Source organism: Tamandua tetradactyla, chromosome X (assembly GCF_023851605.1).
Source record: "Tamandua tetradactyla isolate mTamTet1 chromosome X, mTamTet1.pri, whole genome shotgun sequence".
NCBI lineage: Eukaryota > Metazoa > Chordata > Mammalia > Pilosa > Myrmecophagidae > Tamandua > Tamandua tetradactyla.
Window position 1 is genome coordinate 66,939,365 of NC_135353.1, and position 18,769 is coordinate 66,958,133.

Sequence of the window (18,769 nt, forward strand, 5' to 3'; positions counted from 1 at the left end):
TAAGTGAAGATTTTTTTTAAATGCCTTTTTCTACTTTGAAACAATATAAAGTAGCCTTATTAAAACAAACAAACAAAAAACTTAAAATTGCTAAGTAACTCAACGAAGGTTTTCATCCACAAAAATCTTTAGGGGAAAATTTATACTATTTGAAGGCAAACCAGACCATGGTTAACTGTTCTTGTCACTCTTTCCTCAATTAACTGCAACTCTCCCAAGAGTAAGGGCTTCTATTTGTTCCTAGGCTACAGCCACTCCTTCAGGTAAATCTGTGAAAGAGACTTTTAGAAAAGATATGTACATTAACCCAAGGAAACCTGACCTTTTAAACCAAAATAGAGTACTGACAGCGGGTAGCCCTACGGGTATGCAAATGAGCATTTCGCTCATTTTGTGAGCCAGCAACTGCCCGTAGTTCTTGCATGGATGGAGCCACGGCTGGAAGCAGCGGTGATGCAAAACCCAAAACATTTATTGAGATGTTATCCAGTTCCCTGAGGCTCAGAAGCGCGTGCTGGTCCTTCGCTTTTTGCCCTACGCGCGTTCTTGGCGTAGGTCACAACCCCACGCGCTACAGACCCAGCAGCAAACTGCTTGGAAACTGAATCTTTGTCGGATTTCTATTAAGATCATGAGCCAACTGAAACCTGTTTGGGGAAGTCATTTTGCCCCCATTAACCAAATTCTTTTCCAACTCGCTCTCGTAATCACCAAGCCAAGACTAAAATTACAATAAAAGGAAACTACTTAAGACAACTGTTTATTTACAGCATGATGAGAAACTAGCTAACTTACAAGTTAGTTCCATTTTTAAACCTCTTTAACCCGGTCTTCTCAAAGAAAATCTCAAAAAATCGTTCCACAACTCACTGTTATTTCTTTCCACGGAAATCTTCGGAGAAAAGCAAAAGATTTACACAACTTGAAGAGAGACAAGAATAAGCGCGACGGCCTTGCTCATCTTCCCAGATACTGGCAGATCACTTGTTGTTTGTGGTGCCTTTGCACCTACCTTGTAAAGAATTATCCCAAACATGTTCACATTGGATACAAATCTTCTGACAAGAAAGTACATGGATAATAATAGTTATTCAAATAGATAATACTGGTAATAATTCTCATATATCTGCATTGCATTCTGGTATGCAAATTAGCTAGCCGCACAAACCAGAACTTTCCCTAAACTCCGTCTCCTCTACAAATGAATGGGGAGACAGAAAGATGCGGGACTTGATTCCTGTTAAGTCCTGTCTTCCACGCAGCAAGTGCATGTGCTCAGTGTAGCATTTACCCACTTCACAATTACCATTCTATCCTGCCCTCCCTCTTTGATTCCTTTCTCTTCTTTACAAAAATAACCAACTTCTGCCATTTTCCCAGCCCCTCTATTGCACTTGTCACCATATTGTCAATGCCTGTTTGTAAATGCTCAACAAAAGTTAGTTGAATGAAGTCATCTTTGAATAAAAAAAAAAGACGTATGCATGTTCAGAAAGTTTTGTGAATTAATTATCAAATTTATTTCTGATTGCATGTATTCTGGATGAATAAAAACTATATGTGGGATGGATAGGATTTTTATTATTTTCCATACTGTGCTGGTTTGAAGCTCTTGTGTACCTCAGTACATTTAATATTGTTGGGTGGTATCATTTTTATTGTATCTATGGAGATTTGACAATCCAATTGTGGGTAGGACCTTTAGACGAGTGATTTCCATGGAGATGTGTCTCCACTCATTCAAGGTGGGGTTGTTTACTGGATCTTTTAAGAGGGAAACATTTTTTAAAAAAGCTGTAGAGCCCACACATCCAGACACCTTTGGAGGTGAAGAAGGAAAATGCTTCCAGGGGTACCTCATGAAACAAGAAACTGGGAGAGAAAGCTAGCAGATGTTTCCATGTGCCTTCCCAGCTTAAAAAGGCGTCCAGAAGCCAAAGACCCCAACCACCAGCCACATGCCTTCCAAGCTGACAGAGGTGTTTCAGATGGCATCAGCCTTTGTTGAGTGCATGTAACTGCTTGTTGGTGCCTTAATTTGGACATTTTCATACTGTAGAACTGTAAAGTTACAATTTAATATATTCCCCCTCTAAAAGCCATTCCATTTCTGGTATATTGCATTCTGGCAGCTTTAATAAACTAAAGCACATACTAAGATGCTCATATTCTCTGATTAAAATAAAGTTTGTTTGTTATTGTAAAAAGTTTGTGACATTGAAATTTGTTTGTATTTGACTACAAGGCATTAATGGATATGAAAATATAAAGAAGGTTGGAAAAAGTGAATTTTGTTTGTGCAAGCCCTGAATGAATACATAAAGTTGTAGAAGGGTTAAGAAAGTGAATTTTCCTTGTACAAGCTCTGAATTAATATGGAGTGTTGGTGAATGTTTAGAACAGTAAACTTTGCCTGCCATAGTCAATACTGACAAAAAATTAATAAACTGGTTTCTCATATATTAAAAATAAGATTTTGTGTCAAACTGTGTAGTCATACAAGACTAAAGTTTAATTTTCTTTCTGTTAAAATAATGTGGATTTTTAATCTATTGTTAAAGAAAAATTATACAAAGCTTTTCCTAACCACCTGAGTATTCCATCTGGAAAGCAAATATTTTACATCAGAATATATCCTTGTTAATGTTTTTTCTTCCTTTTTTTTTTTTTTTTTTAACATGGGCAGGCACCAGGAAGCAAGCCTGGGTCTCTGGCAGGCAAGAACTCCTCCACTGAGCCACCATTACCTGCCCCTTGTTAATGTTTATGTTAACCTTCTCATCCTTTATTTCAGTAGACAAGTCTTCTCACTCTTAAAAAAAAACTGTTACCAAGAATTTTTTTTTGCCTTGTGAAAAAAGTAAGGTACTAAAATAGTTTAACATATGTTCTAGTTTGCTAGCTGCCAGAATGTGATATACCAGAAACAGAATGGTCTTTACAATGGGGGGTTTATTACTTTGTAAGTTTACAGTTCTAAACCCATGATAATGTCCAAAATAAAGCAAGGCTATAGAAATGTTCAATCTAAAGCATCCAGGGAAAGATCTCTTGTTTCAAGAAGGCCGATGAAGTTCAAGGGTTCTCTCTCAACTGGAAAGGCACATGGCAAACATGGTGAAATCTGCTAGCTTTCTCTCCAGGCTTCTTGTTTCATGAAGCTCCCTCGGGCATTTTCCTTCTTCATCTCCAAAGGTCTCTGGCTATGTGGGCTCTCCTGGTTCTTGTGGCTATGAAGCTTTTTCCAAAATGTTTCCTCTTTCAAAGGATTCCAGTAAACTAATCAAGACCCACTGGAATGGGTGGAGTCACATCTCCCTTTAATCAAAGGTTAATACCCACAGCTGGGTGAGTCACATCTCTGTGGAGAAAATCGAATCAAGTTTCCAATCTACAGTACCGAATAAGGATTAAAAGAAACTGCCTCCACAAGATGGCTCAAGATTAAACATGGCTTTTCTAGGGCACATAATCCTTTCAAACTGGAACAACATATTATACAGGAGGTGTTTGGACAGTATTACAATAATTAAAAGGTATTTTCCACCTTTTTCTAGCTAAATTTGTATGGATAAAATGTTATTCACATATTTAGAGATTATATAAAAATACGTAAAGCTATGACAATGTTCTCACTGTCCATTTTATATCCTAATTCTAATCTGTATGTTGTTAAACAATATTATGTTTTTGTTAGTTATGGTTTTAGCTTTTCTTAGAAGAAGGCTACAGATCATAGAATCAGACAAATTTATTTGTCAGTTACACTTCTTTGCTCTAATATTTATTTAAAAGTATATGTGGTCAGCTATAGGTGAGAGCTTCATCTGCAACAATGAGACACTTTAAAAGAGAGACAGTGCAAATATATAAATTATATTTTATCTGTCAATTAACATAACTCTGGTAAATGTTTAAAGGTGAAATAGAATAAAACTTCTGCTAAGGTTTGTCAAAATAAGACAACTGTCAAATGTTTTTATTTCTGAAAGTAGCTTCATTTTTAAAATGCCTATGAGAAAATAAGGGCTTAGATTGTAAGATTTAATTGTTATTTATAAATTCTGAAATACTTTACTTTTGGTAAACCTGGTAGTTCCTTCATAATTTAAGTATCTGAGTGACACCTGAGATTTAGAGTTAGTTCTCTAGCTCTGAAAGTCAGCATTACTCCATAGAGAAACTCTTTAAAGAAAACTGAAAAAAAAAAAAAAGATTAGACTCTGATTAAAGATGTGACTGAAACGGATCTGGTTAAAACTAAGGAAAATCAAAATACAAGATAAAAGATGAAATTGTCTGTATTTTAAAACTTCAACTTTTGTGTGAGACCAACAGAAAAGGTGCTTATTTTGCCCCAAATTTTCTGGTGCATGCTATCTAATTTAACTTCTCTTGTCAATAAATTATAAAACTTATTTCTGTAATGGCAAAGGTGATCCTACTTATAATTAATGTCTAAGGTCATCCCCAGAAAAACTTTTTTATTACTCAAATATGGCCTCTCTCTCTTTTAGTTTGCCAACGCTGACAGAATGCAAAACATAGAGATTGATGGGCTTTTAATAATGGGATTTATTTAGTTAAAATTTATAGTTCTTTAGATTAAAGGCAACATCTACTGGCCTTCTCACCTGGCTTCTGGGTCCCAACGGCCTTCCCCTGCATCTCCAAACATCTGGGCTGAGCTGAGAGTGCTAATATGAGGTATGCTGAGCTGCTTGGGCTATGCTGTGTTGAGCTCCCTTTTAACATCTCTCTTTAAGCTTCCAGCTAATTAAATTAAACCTCACTCATTGTGGAAGTCACTCTCCTTAGCCAACCGCAAATGTAATCATCAATAGATGAATTTCACATACTGATCATTTAAATTCACAGAAACAGAACAGGGCATCATCAACTGGCCAAGTTGACACCTGAAACTACCACATGTCCACTTCCTCATCAAATTGTAACTATCATCAGTCTTGCATACAATGCAGTAAATCTTTCCATATACAAAATACATTTGTTTCATCATAATATCACAAAAGCCTTAAATCATTTCAGTAACAATACAAATACAATAAAAAGTTAAAACCAGTACAAAATCTCAACAAAGTCAGCTATAGGCATGGTCTGTTCTAAGGCAAAAATCCTCTTCTGGTTCTGGATCTGTGAAACTCAGTACAAGTTATCTACTTTCAATATATAAAGGAGGGACAGTTATAGGATACATGTTATCATTAGCATAGGGACAAATAGAAAGGAATACAGAGGTCACCAAACCAAAACAATTCTGAAAACCTGCAGGGCAAACTCCATTGGATTTCAGTCATGAGAGTCATTTAACCTAAGGACTTTAGAAAGTGGCAGTCCCTTACTTTCCAAGGGCCCATGCAGTGGCTTTGATCTCTTCAAACACAAACTTGGGGACATTGAAGAGACAACCTTTTTCTTGGTCCCACCTCTCCAAACATTGGGGCTGCATCCAGGCTCTCTGCTATTTACAAGGCACATGCTCAACCCCCTCAGAACAATGCAGTGGCAGCCAGGCTGTACCCAATCCCTAAGGAATGTGCTCCACATTCTCCAAGGCCTGAGGCAGCACAACTCTTCCTGAGCAACAAGGTGGAAGCCCCCTGCCACCCTCCCCCACTTCTAGGGCAAACTCACCTTCCCCACATATATGGGTAGGTCCCCTCTCTTGGCCTGAGGTTTCCTGGCTTCAGACCTTAGCTTCCATGGTTCTCTCTCTGGAAACTCACTCCCCAATTTGTCTTTTTCTGTCCCTTTTTGTCCAGACTGGGAGTAGTTCCATTTATACCAACAGTCTCTTCAAAGCACTCTAGGCCTTCTCTAGCAAGCTTCTCACAATTCTTCAAAACCCTTCCCCTTCATCCATTTAAAAAACCATTCCAGCATATTTGGTATGTGCAAACTGCAGCAGTATCCCACTTCTCCAGCACCAAAATCTATTTTAGTTTGCTAAAGCTGCCAGAATGCAGCACACCAGAGATGTATCAGCTTTTGATAAGGGGATTTACTTAGTTAGAAAATTTACAGTTCTTCAGAGGAAAGGCAGCTAGCTTTCATCTGAGGTTCTTTGTTATATGGAAAGGGACACAGTGACATCTGCTGGCCTTCTCTCCTGGCTTCTGGGTTCCAGTGGCCTTCCCCCTGCTTCTCCAAATGTCTGGTTTGAGCTGCAAGTCCTGAGATGAGGTGTGCTGAGCTGCTTGGGCTGTGCTGTGTTGAGCTCCCTTCTGATCTCTCTTTTAAGACTCCAGCTAATTAAATTAAACCTCACTCATTGTGGAAGTCACTCTCCTTAGCCAATTGCAAATGTAATCAGCCATAGATGAATTTCACAAACTGATGATTTAAGACCACAGAAAGAGAATGGGGCATCATCACCTGGTCAAGTTGCCACCTGAACATAACTACCACAGTCTTTCAGCCAAATGCTGACCTCCCCTCCCCTACATGGGTCATAGCTTCAAGGGATATAAGCCTGGCCCTGACACCATGGACTAAGACTCCCAAGCATGAGGCTAGCCCTAGCACTATGGAATGAGTTGACCAAAATGGGAAATAGAAATAGAGTTTTAATGGCTAAGAGATTTCAATTTGAATTGAAAGGTCATTCTGGAGGTTACTCTTATGCAAGTTTCAGTCAGATATTACAAACTACCACAGTATGGGAAGCCCCAACAAATAGTGTTCCTGGATACCCTGGACTCTATAAAAGTTTCACTTATACAATTTGTTTTTCAAAGATGTAAAGCTTCTGGATTGTTCTAATGCCAGATACTCTCTGAAACCCAGAATTACTGGACTCTACCAAGACAACAACCAGTTTCACCCCTCTGCCCCATAATGACAATGCCTCTTTTTCAGCCATGAAGAAGTTAGAAGACATCGCCCAGATATCCATCAAAATTGAGTGAAAATTATCAAATGAGAGGGAGGAGTTGTCACTGAGAAATTAGGATTGAGGGGGATGGTTATGGTTGCTGAATCATTATAGAGGTATTCATTTTGGCTTTCTGGCATATTGGAGTAGGCAGAGAGAATTACTTCTTGAACTGTAATCCAGCTGCCTTGATCTCTGAAAATGACTGTATAGCCTTTATCTAGTGCCCTTGTAATTGTGAAAACGTTCTGACTAAACTTCACTTGTACCCATTTATCCAGATTTTTACTTTAAAGTCTTGTGATCACTAAAGACAGCTTCTAATATTTATTAATGAAGGGTCTGGATCAGCCCAGAACTAACCCATCCTAAGTGCAAAGTTATCCTGATAACTGAAACTGGATCTAACCAAAATGGGTCTGCCTGACATAGACTTTAACCTATAAGTTACCTACACTTCATCATAATACTAAAAATAATGCCCCATCATCATATTAAGGCTGCCATTTTCTTACATATGTTCTGTGACTCAGCATGTAATCAATTTGTGTATGCTCAATAATTAGATCCCTCTACTTACATCATCTGGAACCATTGTGGCCATTATCCTAAAACATGCACATCCATTAATACTATAAAATGCTGAGAATTACTGCAATTTGGGAAGACAGATTTTGGGTGAATAGGCCATCTGATCTCCTGCTTCACACCTAGCAATAAACTTTTTCTCTCTTTGAAACCCTGGTATCTCAGGAACTGATCATTTGAGTGCATCAGGCAAAAGAATCTATCCCCTTTGTCTGGTAACACTATGGCCCTTTGCCTCAAACTACCTAAGTGCACAAATACCATCAACTGCCTTATGTTCTGAAGGAACTGAGGATCTTGGGAAGGAATAGTTAGGGACATCATGCGTGTGAGAAGACAAAATAGAGGTCCTTACCAAGCAAATTGTATCTAGGGAGAGCCAAGGATCCTGTGATGGTTCTTGTAACCATTAAAACTTAATGGTTCTCTTTAATCATGAAAGGAGATTGGCCAAGCCTAGGCCAAATGTTTGACTAGTAAGATTTCATAAATTCGACACAGAGTGAATCCAGAAATAACTATTCTAGAAAGATCATACGTACGATTATTCTTCAGAAAACTTTCCATTTTCTTCTTATGTGATTGGTTAAGAATCCTTCCTTAGGCAAGGAATGACTCTTTCTAAATTATCTAGTGCTAGTTTCAAAGGATTATGTACCCTAGAAAATCCATGTTTAATCATGACCCATCTTCTGGAGGCAGCCTTTTCTTTTAATCCCTATTCAGCAATGTAGGTTGGAGATCTGATTAAAATATCTCCACAGAGATGTGACACACCCAATTGTGGGTATTAGCATTTGATTAGAGGGAGATGTGACTCCACCAACTCCAGGTGGGTCTTAATTAGTTTACTGGAATCCTTCAACACAGGAAACATTTTGGAAAAACTTCACAGCCACAAGAGCCCACACAGCCAGAGACCTTTGGCGATGAAGAAGGAAAACACCCCTTCATGGGGTGCTTCATGAAACAAGAAGCCTGAAGAGAAAGCTACCAGATGCTGCCATGTTAACCATGTGCCTTTCCAGCTGAGAGAGAAACCCTGAACATCACTGGCCTTCTTGAACCAAGGTGTCTTTACCTGGATGCCTTAGATAGGACATTTGTATAGCCTTGCCTTAAACTGGGTATTTTCACAGCTTTACACCTGTGAACTTGCAACTTATTTAATTCCCCTTTTTAAAAGCTGATCCACTTCTGGTGTATTGCATTCTGGCAGCTTGCAAACTAGAACAGATTTTGGTACTGGAGAAATGTGGTGCTGCTGTGGTTTGCAAATACCAAACCTGTTGGAATCGCTTTTTAAATGGATAAGGAGAAAATTTTGGAGGAGTTGTGAGGAACTTAGAGAAGGCCTATTATGCATTGAAGAGTCTGTTGTAGAAATGTGGACTTTAAATATACCTCTGACAAGGCTCTAGATGGAAATGTGTTGTGTGTTTTTACAAACTGGAAGGAAGGTGATCCTTGTTTCAAAATGGCATTACAGATAAACTGCCAAATTGACAAGTGGCTTTGACTGGAAGGCAGATATTTAAAGCCATGAACATGGATATTTAGCAGAAGAGATTTCCAAATTAAATGAGGACAGTGCAGTCTGGTTTCTCCTTGCAGTTTATAGTGAAATGTGACAAGAAAGAGATAAGCTAAGAATTGAACTTTTGGATACAAAGAAACCAGAAGTCGATGTTCTCAAAAATTCTGGGCTTCCAGGAAGGGAGACCCCAGAAAATGGTGCTCCACATGAGGATTTACCCAAATACAAAACCAGTCAGTCATTTCAGAGAAAATCAAGATTGGAGATGGAGTTATCCAGGAAGGATTTGTGGAAACTCTTTCTGTCTGATGGGCATGATCCTTGCTTAGTATATAGAAAGTCAACAGGAGTGTCATGGGACCTGTATAAATGGAACCTCTGCCAGTCTCGATCAGGGGCTCAGAAAACAGACAAAGTGGAGGTAAAATGTCTTCAGAGGCAGAACCATGGAGGCTGGAGTCTGAAGTCAAGAAGCCTTGGGCCAGGAGAGTGTACCCACCCCAGTACTTGGAGAGGTTTAGTTTACCCTGAAGGCAAAGGGTGGGCCTTCCACCTCAATGCAGTGGAAGAGCCCTGTCACCTCAGGCCTTGGATAGTGTGGAGCACATTCCTTGAGGATTGGGGAAAGCCTGGCTGGCACCACATGGAGCGGTTGATCCTATGCCCCAAAGATGGCAGGGAGCCCAGGTACAGCCCCAATGCTTGGAGAGGGTGGAGCCAAGATAAAGGTGGTCTCCCCAGTAACTCCCAAGTTCACATTCAGAGAGAGGCGGGCCACTGCCTAGGCCTTGAAAAGGGTGGGAATGGTGCTTTCTAACTCCCTGAAGATAAATAACTCAGATATTAAAATCTAATGGAGTTTGCCCTGCAGGTTTTTGAAACTGCTTGAGTCCAGTGACCCCTGTGCTCCTTTCAATTTCTCCCTATGGAAATGGGGGTATTTATCCTATGATTGTCCCTCCTCTGTGTGTTGGCAGCAGATAACTTGTTCTGAGCTTTACAGGTCCAGAGTCAGAGGAGAACTTTGCCATAGGACAGACCATGCCTGTAGCTGATTTTGATGAAATTTTGTACTGATTCTAACTTTGTATTGCATTTGTATTGTTACTGAAATGGTTTAAGACTTTATAATATTGTGATGGAATTAATGTATTTTGTATATAGGAAAAACATGTCTTTTTTATGGTCCAGAGGGTAGAATGTGCTGGTTCAAAGCATTTACCCTAGAAAAGCCATGTTTTAATCCCGATCCATCTTGTGGAAGCAGCCTTTTCTTTCAATCCCTATTCAGCAGTGTAGGTTGGAAACTTGATTAGATTATCATCATGGAGAAGTGACACACCCAATTGTGGGTATTAACTTTGATTAGAGGGAGATGTGACTCCACCCATTCCAGGTGGGTCTTGATTAGTTTACTAGAATCCTTTAAAAGAGGAAACATTTTGGAAAAAACTTCATAGCTATGAGAACCATGAGAGCCCACACAGCCAGAGACCTTTGGAGATGAAGAAGGAATATGACCCCAGGGGAGCTTCATGAAACAAGGAGCCAGGATAGAAAGCTACCAGACACTGCCATCTTCACCATGTGCCTTTCCAGTTGAGAGAGAAACCCTGAATGTCATTGGCCTTCTTGAATGAAGGTATCTTTCTCTGATGCCTTAGATTGAACATTTCTATAGCCTTGCTTTAATTTTGACATTTTCACAGTTTTAGAACCATAACCTTGAAACTTATTAAATTCCCCTTTTTAGAAGCTGTTACATTACTGGTGTATCACATTCCAGCAGCTTGCAAACTAGAACAACTCTGTAGATGTCCTAATTCAGAATTATGATTCCCACATTTTATTGCCTACCTATCTAAAGCCCCATATGATACAAATATTTAATTTCTATGATTATCAGCTGAGTGTCCCTAATTTAGATGGCCATCCTGGAAAAGAAAAACCCAATAAACCTGATTGTTTAATATCATCCTTAATCCTCCAAATTTATAAACCCAAACAGGACCAGTCTTGGATACAATGCATCTCCTTCTCCCTATGTTTCCTCCTTACTTTTAAGAAGTTATTCTTTTGCTAGTTTTTAGGCACCCAGTCTCTCTAATCCAAACCTACTAGAAAATCAACATACAAAGTCCAAGGACACTAAAAAATTTCTGTATTTTAAAACCATTGCAAGTATTTGCCTTTATTTTAAGACAGAACTCAAAATCAGGTCTTTTCTTTGAATGAATATAAGTGATAATTTAACAGACAGATGCTAAATTGCAAGGAATTGCTCGGCAAACCACCTGGCCATTGTCCTTGCACATTTCAAGGGTGTCTAGCAATTGCTCCTGGCATCTTTCTGGCTCAGATTCGCCTTGTGATTCAGCAGATGTGTCCTGAAGTCCGTGAATGGTCAGGGCTGCTATGAAGTTGCCCTGAAGAGCCCTTTCCTCTAGATCCCATATTGATTTCTACTATTATTTGAGTCTTGAGCAAGGCTTGAGCTTTGGGAAAGGTTGAGCACAAAGGCAGGGCAATTTCTTCTCTATACCATTTGACACAAGGCCCATCTCTGAAGGGAAGAATGTTGATTCAGCACAAATCTTCTCAGAAATAAAGCAACTTTCTCAAACGTGAAAAGAAAACAATCTTTGGGGAAAGGGAAACTTGACTGAAGTTGGCTTAGTAGATTTTCCTCTTTTTCTTTACAGTACATGCTTTATCTTCACTCTTTCCTTTTCCCTCTCAAGTAAGATTTTGCATTCTCTCTCTAACATAGTACTCCCTGGACCCTTACATTATTGATGTCAAACAAATCCCAAATGTGGATAACTGTCAGTGAAATTACAAAAGATAAATTACACAACTTCAAGGTTGCACAAAGAACTTAGGATGCAGTCAGAATTAAAATAAATATGAAAAGTTAAACATAGAAAATGGATCAGTTTTTCACCTTGCATCAAGATCGTCAGCTGATTTTCTCAGCTGTTATTGATCTGTCAGGTACTAGTATAAGTAGCAATGCCTAGGAATATAATAAGATACTAAAGGATGAATAATTTTAGATCTGGAAGATTCCCTAGTGATCTTTTCATCTGCCTATTTTGACAGATGAAAAAACTGAGACCCAAGAAAGGAAGGTATTTGCTCAATATCATATTGCAAATTAGTGACAAAGCAGAAGACCAGGACCCAAGTTTCCTGAATTAGAGTCCAATATTCTTATCACTGTACCATGGCTAATATTGATTAAGCATGCATTCTATGCCAAGTACATTTACGTTAATTCTTTCACTTTATCCTCAAAATAATACATGAAATAGGTCCTTGTTCTAGTTTGCTAGCTGCTGGAATGCAACATACCAGAGATGGATTGGCTTTCAATAAAAGGGGATTTATTTCATTAGTTCTTCAGAGGTAAGGCAGCTACCTTTCAACTGAGATTCTTTCTTACGTGGGAAGGCACAGGGCAATCTCTGCTGGCTGTCTACCAGGCCTCTGGGTTCCAACAACTTTCCCTGGAGTGATTCCTTTTGCATCTCCAAAGTCCTGGGCTGAGCTGCGAGTGCTGAGATGAGGTAGGCTGAGCTGCTTGGGCTGTGCTATGTTGAGCTCTCTCATTTAAGCACCAGCCACTTAAATCAAACATCATTCATTACAGCAGGTATGCCTCTTAGCCAACTGCAGATGTAATGAACAGCAGATGAGGTTCACATACCATCGGCTCATGTCTGCAGCAATATAACTAGGCATCTTCACCTGGCCAAGTTGACAATTGACTATAACTACCACAGTCCTATTGATATCAACATTTGAAAAATGAGGAAAGTGAGTGTGGTAGTTAGGTTCAGGTGTCATTTTGGCCAGGTGATGATACCGAGTTCTGTTGCTGTGGACTTGAATCATTAGCATGTGAAATTCATCTGTGGCTCATTACACCTGCAGTCGGCTAAGGGGAATGCCTTCTGCAATAAGTGACATTTAATTTAATTAGCTGGGGGCTTAAAAGAGAGATGTCAGAAGAGAGCTCAACACAGCACAGCCCAAGCAGCTCAGCATACTTCATCTTAGCACTTGCATCTCAGCCCAGACGTGCAGAATGAAATTGTCCCAGGTAAAGCCCTTGGAACTCAAGTCAGGAGAGAAGTCCAGCACTCATCACTGTGTGTCGTCCAATGTAACAGAGAACCTCACATGAAAGTTACCTGCCTTTCCTCTGAAGAACTATAAGTTTTTTAACTAAATAAATCCCCTTATTAAAAGCCAATCAAAAAAAGCCAATTAGTCTCTGGTGTGTTGCTTTCTGGCAGCTTTAGCAAACTAAAACACCAGGGCTCAGTGAAATTAAGTGACTTGCCCAAAGTCATATTACTCATCAGTACATTATGGGGCCAGGATGCAACCAAAGTCTGACTGACTTTTGAGTCCAAATTTATCCCTGGTATTCTATACTACTACCTCTCTGCCTTTCGCTTTGATTCTATTTCTTATTCAAAATGTATCCTATATATCCTAAAAGCATCACCAAAAAATATAAATTTTTACTGAATTATGGAATTTGAGCATGAGTTGGCTGAATATCTTAAGCTGTGTATGCAATATCCCATAGGACTAAGAGTGGGAGGAGAATTCAACTTAAATTATTTGGCGTCATTCATTTTTTTACATGTCATCAAATATTTGTGTTCTATTATAGAAAATATTCTATTTAATGTGTATCTTGAGAGAGATGGGTATGTAAGTATACAAATTTGAAGAATACACAGAATCAAATCAAAAGATTTTGTTCTAGCAGAAGAGAGAGGCATCTGCAAATGGTTGCTGTACATGCCTAAAAAGTGGTAAGTGCCTATATTAATTTTCTATTATTGTTATAACAAATTACCACAAACTTAGTGGTTTAATACAATGGATGTACATTATCTTAAAGTTCTGTAGGTCAGAAGCCTAACATGGGTCTCACTGGACTAAAACCAGGGTGTTGTCAGGGCTGCATCCTTATCTGGAAGTTCTATGAAGATTCATTTCCTTGCCTTTTCCAGCTCAGAGACCACCTGCATTCCTTGGCCCATAGCCCTCTTCTATCTTCAAAACCATCACTGGCAGGCTGAGTCCTTCTTACATTGCAACACTCTATCTTCTCTTCAGTCTCCCTATTCTATTCTTGAGAACTATTGTAATTACATTGGACCCACCAGGATAATTCAAGATACTCTCCCTATTTTAAGGTCAACTGATTAGGAAACTTAATGCCATCTGCAATGTTAACTCACCTTTTCCATATAATGTAACACATTCACAGATTCTAGAGATTAAGATATGGGCATATGGGGGGGTGGCATTACTCTGCCTACCACCATGCCACAAGAGATAATCAAATATAATACAAATAGAGTTTAAAGAAGGGGAATGTGTCATCTTGATTATTATATGGAACAACAATGTACATTGTGTGGACTGCAATTTTATGAAATGGACTTTAGTGGCTTCATTTCAGCCAAATCAGTTTGTGAATATGGACATAATCTTTGTATTTCAAACCAAAATTCATCAAGGCAATTATTTGGGTAGATTGGGCTGGTATTGATACTTGTGTTTTCAGCCATTAGGTTTATTTATTTATGCCTGCTTAACCCATTAGGCATGCATAGCCTATCCTCATAATGTTATGTAATGCAAAAGAGTAAGGAAAAGCAAAATACACCTTGAGGAAATTAAAGGATTCGCATGAACTAATGGTTCAGTGAGGAACCATTATATCCAACAAATGTGGATATTAAATGAGCAATTTCTTTAGAATCTTCAGAATCCTTCCTAACGAGGATAACATTCTAATTCATAAAATTATTTTTGATCTATATTAAATATGATGGGATATTGAAAAGCTCAGGAAGTAATTGTCTTACTAAGTGGAGACCCATTCTTACATAAATCCTACTTATTTTGGGTTCTAAAATGGAAATTAGAACTGAAGTCAATGACAAGTCATTATTTCTTTATCTCCCCCCACCACCACACACACACTTTCCATGTTGGCTCTTCATTTTCAGAGAACTTTTCATAGTTTTGAGTGACTCATCTGCTTGCATAAGAGCAAGCAAAAACATGGTGAGAAAAAAAAACAGTTTAAGTTACAGCATATCATTTTTGCCTTACATATGAGGAAATAGGTTCAGAGAGGTTATCCCCTAAGGACACAACTAGAAAGGGTCAGAACAAGAATTTAGACCCCAATTTCCTGACTCTTGTTCTATAATCTCTTAGTCTCATTTAATCCTCATGACATTTTTATAAATACTGCTATTATCCCCATTTTACCATTGAGGAAACTAAGATTCAAAGAGGTTAGGTAACTTGACCAAGGTCATCCAGATGGTATGTGGCAGAGCTGTCATACAAACCAATGTCTGTTAGCTTTAAAGCTGAGATCTTTCCCCTGAGTCTCTCTAGAATAAATATGTAATAGTATTTCAAGTGAACTCAATCATTATAGAACAGTACCTGAAAATAATTCATTTTGCTTTCCATTTTCATCACTGAAGTCAGAACCTGGCACTTAGAAATCTTAATTAATTTTCCAGCCATCTGGGAGGTTTCCAAACTTTTCCCCTGTCTTTGTAACACTGATGAGCACAAAGTTAATTAATCAAATATAAATTGATGAACTATGATGTTGAAATTGATTTTTCAAATGAAGCCAATTATGACTACTCACAGTTCCAATGAGAAAAATATAAGCTAGGTGATTTCAAGATGCCATTATTGGATGCAGAAAAATTGAAGAAAGAGAGAAAAGCAGAGAAAAACCAACTGGATTTATAAAGCATTTCTCCTTTTCATTATTATCTTATTTAGTCCAACTTGGAAACCAGTGCAGCAAAGATTGCTGCATCGAAAAACTGAGATATGCAAATTCAGGAATTTTTCAGAGTAAATCTTCTAAAATGGGGTACCTTGCCTTTTTCAGTCAGTCTCAAAAATATCCCTTCTAACTTAAAAATGATCATTTATTTATTCATAGAATAATCATTCATTTCATCAGATTTCATTAGCATTCAATTCCTGTTATAAATTTTTATATCAGAAGAGTCTAAATTTCTAAATAGCAGTTTTTGCAATAGCATAGGGCAAACTAATGCTTTGACAGAGAAGTCACAAAGCCTTGTCTCTACGGGTGACATGAAGCAACCCCCAGGTGTGGTCAATTTAGTTGAATATCTGTACGTGTTGCCACCCCCTCTCTATTCTGAACTAATTCTTCCCCTGCAGAACAATCCAGCACAAATGGGAACACAGGTGCTCAAGGTTTCTCTGGCTTTATGCCAAATTGATGTTATGCCATTGGATATCTCAGCAGCAAATATGTATTTTCTCTGACTTTCTTTAGTCAAGAAGTGGTCAGCTCATTTGAGAGAACAAAAGCATTTTCAGGAAACTCTTTTGTGCAGGTGGTTCCCAAGGTTACAGACCATTGAAAACACTGCACATCAATCTTATTGCATTAGGTGTCTCCGTTTCTACTGCCTTACTCCTTTTTTATGCTCTGATTATTTTTTTAATGTTGTTATGATTAAATATAACATATATACAAAAATTTAAATTTAAATTTAAGTACATTTAAACAAATAGTTTCAGAACAAATTTCAAAGTATGATATGATTTACAGTTCCACCATTTCCTTCTAGCTCCTCTAAGACACTGGAGACTAAAAAGAAATACCAACATAATGATTCAGTAGTCCTACTCGTTTGTTAAATGCTATCTTCTCCTTCTCCTTTGATCCTTTTGCCAATCTTTAGGGATATTTGGGCAATGACCATCCTAACTTCTTCATGTTGAAAAAGTGTATCACCATTATGGGGTAGGAGGAGTGACTGGTTGATGCTCTTGGAGAGACTATGTTTCAGGGCTTATCTGGCCTAGGAATAATCTGGAGGTTATAGGTTTCTGAAAAACAAACTCAGTGAGTGAAACTTTTAGAGTCTCATATAGTGCCCCAGGTGTTCCTCAGGGTTTACAGGAATACTGTTGGTTGTGGTTTGGCATATCATGGCAATTAGCAATACCTAGCTGAAACTTGCATAAGAGTTACCTCTAAAATAGCCTCTCAACTCTATTATGGACTCTCTCAGCCACTGATAACTTGTTACATTTCTTTTCCCCATTTCTGTCAGGATGGCATTGTTGATCCCACAGTGCCAGGGCCAGGCTGGTCCCTGGGGGTCATGTCCCACGTTGCCAGCGAGACTTTCATCCCTGGATATCATGGACCATGTAGTGGAAAGGGTTATGACTTTGCTTGTACTGTTGGACAGAGAGAGAAAGAGAGGCCACATCTGAGCAACAAAAAGGGTTCTCTGGAAGTAACTCTTAAGCATTATTATAGGTAGGCTTAGCTTCTCCGTGAAAGATATAACTTTCATAAGAGCAAGTCTCAATATCAAAGCCTTGGCATATTAACTTAGGTGTCCCTAATGTTTGAAAGAGTATCAGGGATTTCCCAGGTAGGTAAGTTCTCAAGGAACATTGGCAATACTTTTCAATTATTTGCCCAACATACTCTGGGATGTATCAGAGTATTACATCAAGCTTTAAAGAATTTCAATACCTCATTCCCAATTCTGGGCTCCATGTATTTAGGTTGTTTAACTGAACTTTACCGTCCTACTCTTGACCTGACAGACTAGTTACATGTAACCAAAACCCAGGCCTTAAGATCTTTCTTTCTGGGCTGATGCCCCATCTATGCTTTAGCATGAGCCTGACATCTGGAGCTCACTATCATGTAATATTTACTTTCAGAGAGGCCAGAAGTAAAGAAAATGACTGCCTAGTTCCTGAGGTGGGGATTTTAGTTCCAGGTACAGCAAAAGCTCCTCATCTTACCTGTTACATATGTATACAGACATTGAAAATATTTGCGATATTCATCAGAATTGAGCTGGTCTTGTTCTAATTCAGAACAAGTGGCTGCTTATGTGTTACGATTTTATAGATAAAGCCTCTCACAACTTCCAAAAAATGCCTGTCACCTACTATCTAGGTTATAAAATCTGTCCTTATATAATGTTACAGTTGAAAGCATAGACTCTGGATTGAGTACCCAAGTTTGAATTCAGGTTCTTCCCCTTATTAACTATTAGAACTTGAATATATTTCTTAAACTCTCGGTATTCCACTTCCTTAATACACTGTAGATGACAATAGTACCCACTTTTTATGATTATTGTGAGGATTAAATGTGTCATGCTCCAAAAGTGCAAAGTATAGACCCAGCTCAGAGTTAGTTCTCAATAAATGGTAGGCCTTATTAATTTTCCAAATAAAGAGATTGAGTTGCACGTACCCCTCAGGAGGGAACCTAATGAATTTTCCCACTGAAAATAAATGACTGAAAATAGGTATTGCAGGGAGAGGAAGGTTGAAATGACATGACTCTGAACACTGAAGGGAGGAAGTGGGAGTAGGGTAGATACAGATGCAAAACACCAGGATCAGTGAAGCAAGTCTTACCCACATCAAAAATTCCATTTTCCAATTCCTTGAGCCATCATCGTACTTGTACACAGAGATCCAGATCTCAAATTTACATACTCCACCTTCTGCCTTGGTATGGGGATTGCATTTTCTCTCACAAGCTTAAAAAGTCTATGAATGAGTCAATAGATTGTATCAATAGTATATATGTGGATGATAAAATAAGGCAATGATTTAATTGATTCCCCTAGTTCCTGTAAGATTAAAAGAAAATTAAGCTA

General features: G+C 38.4%; 1 protein-coding gene and 1 non-coding gene across 2 annotated transcripts in view; both read right to left on the reverse strand.

Moving 5' to 3' along the window:
* IL1RAPL2 (interleukin 1 receptor accessory protein like 2) overlaps window positions 1-18,769 on the reverse strand; it is a 645,369-nt gene that overhangs the window by 371,077 nt on the left and 255,523 nt on the right. The gene's annotated exons all lie outside the window — the stretch shown is intronic.
* Window positions 829-942, reverse strand: LOC143672414 (U5 spliceosomal RNA). Its single transcript, XR_013169862.1, has one exon. It is a non-coding gene; the product is annotated as a U5 spliceosomal RNA (small nuclear RNA).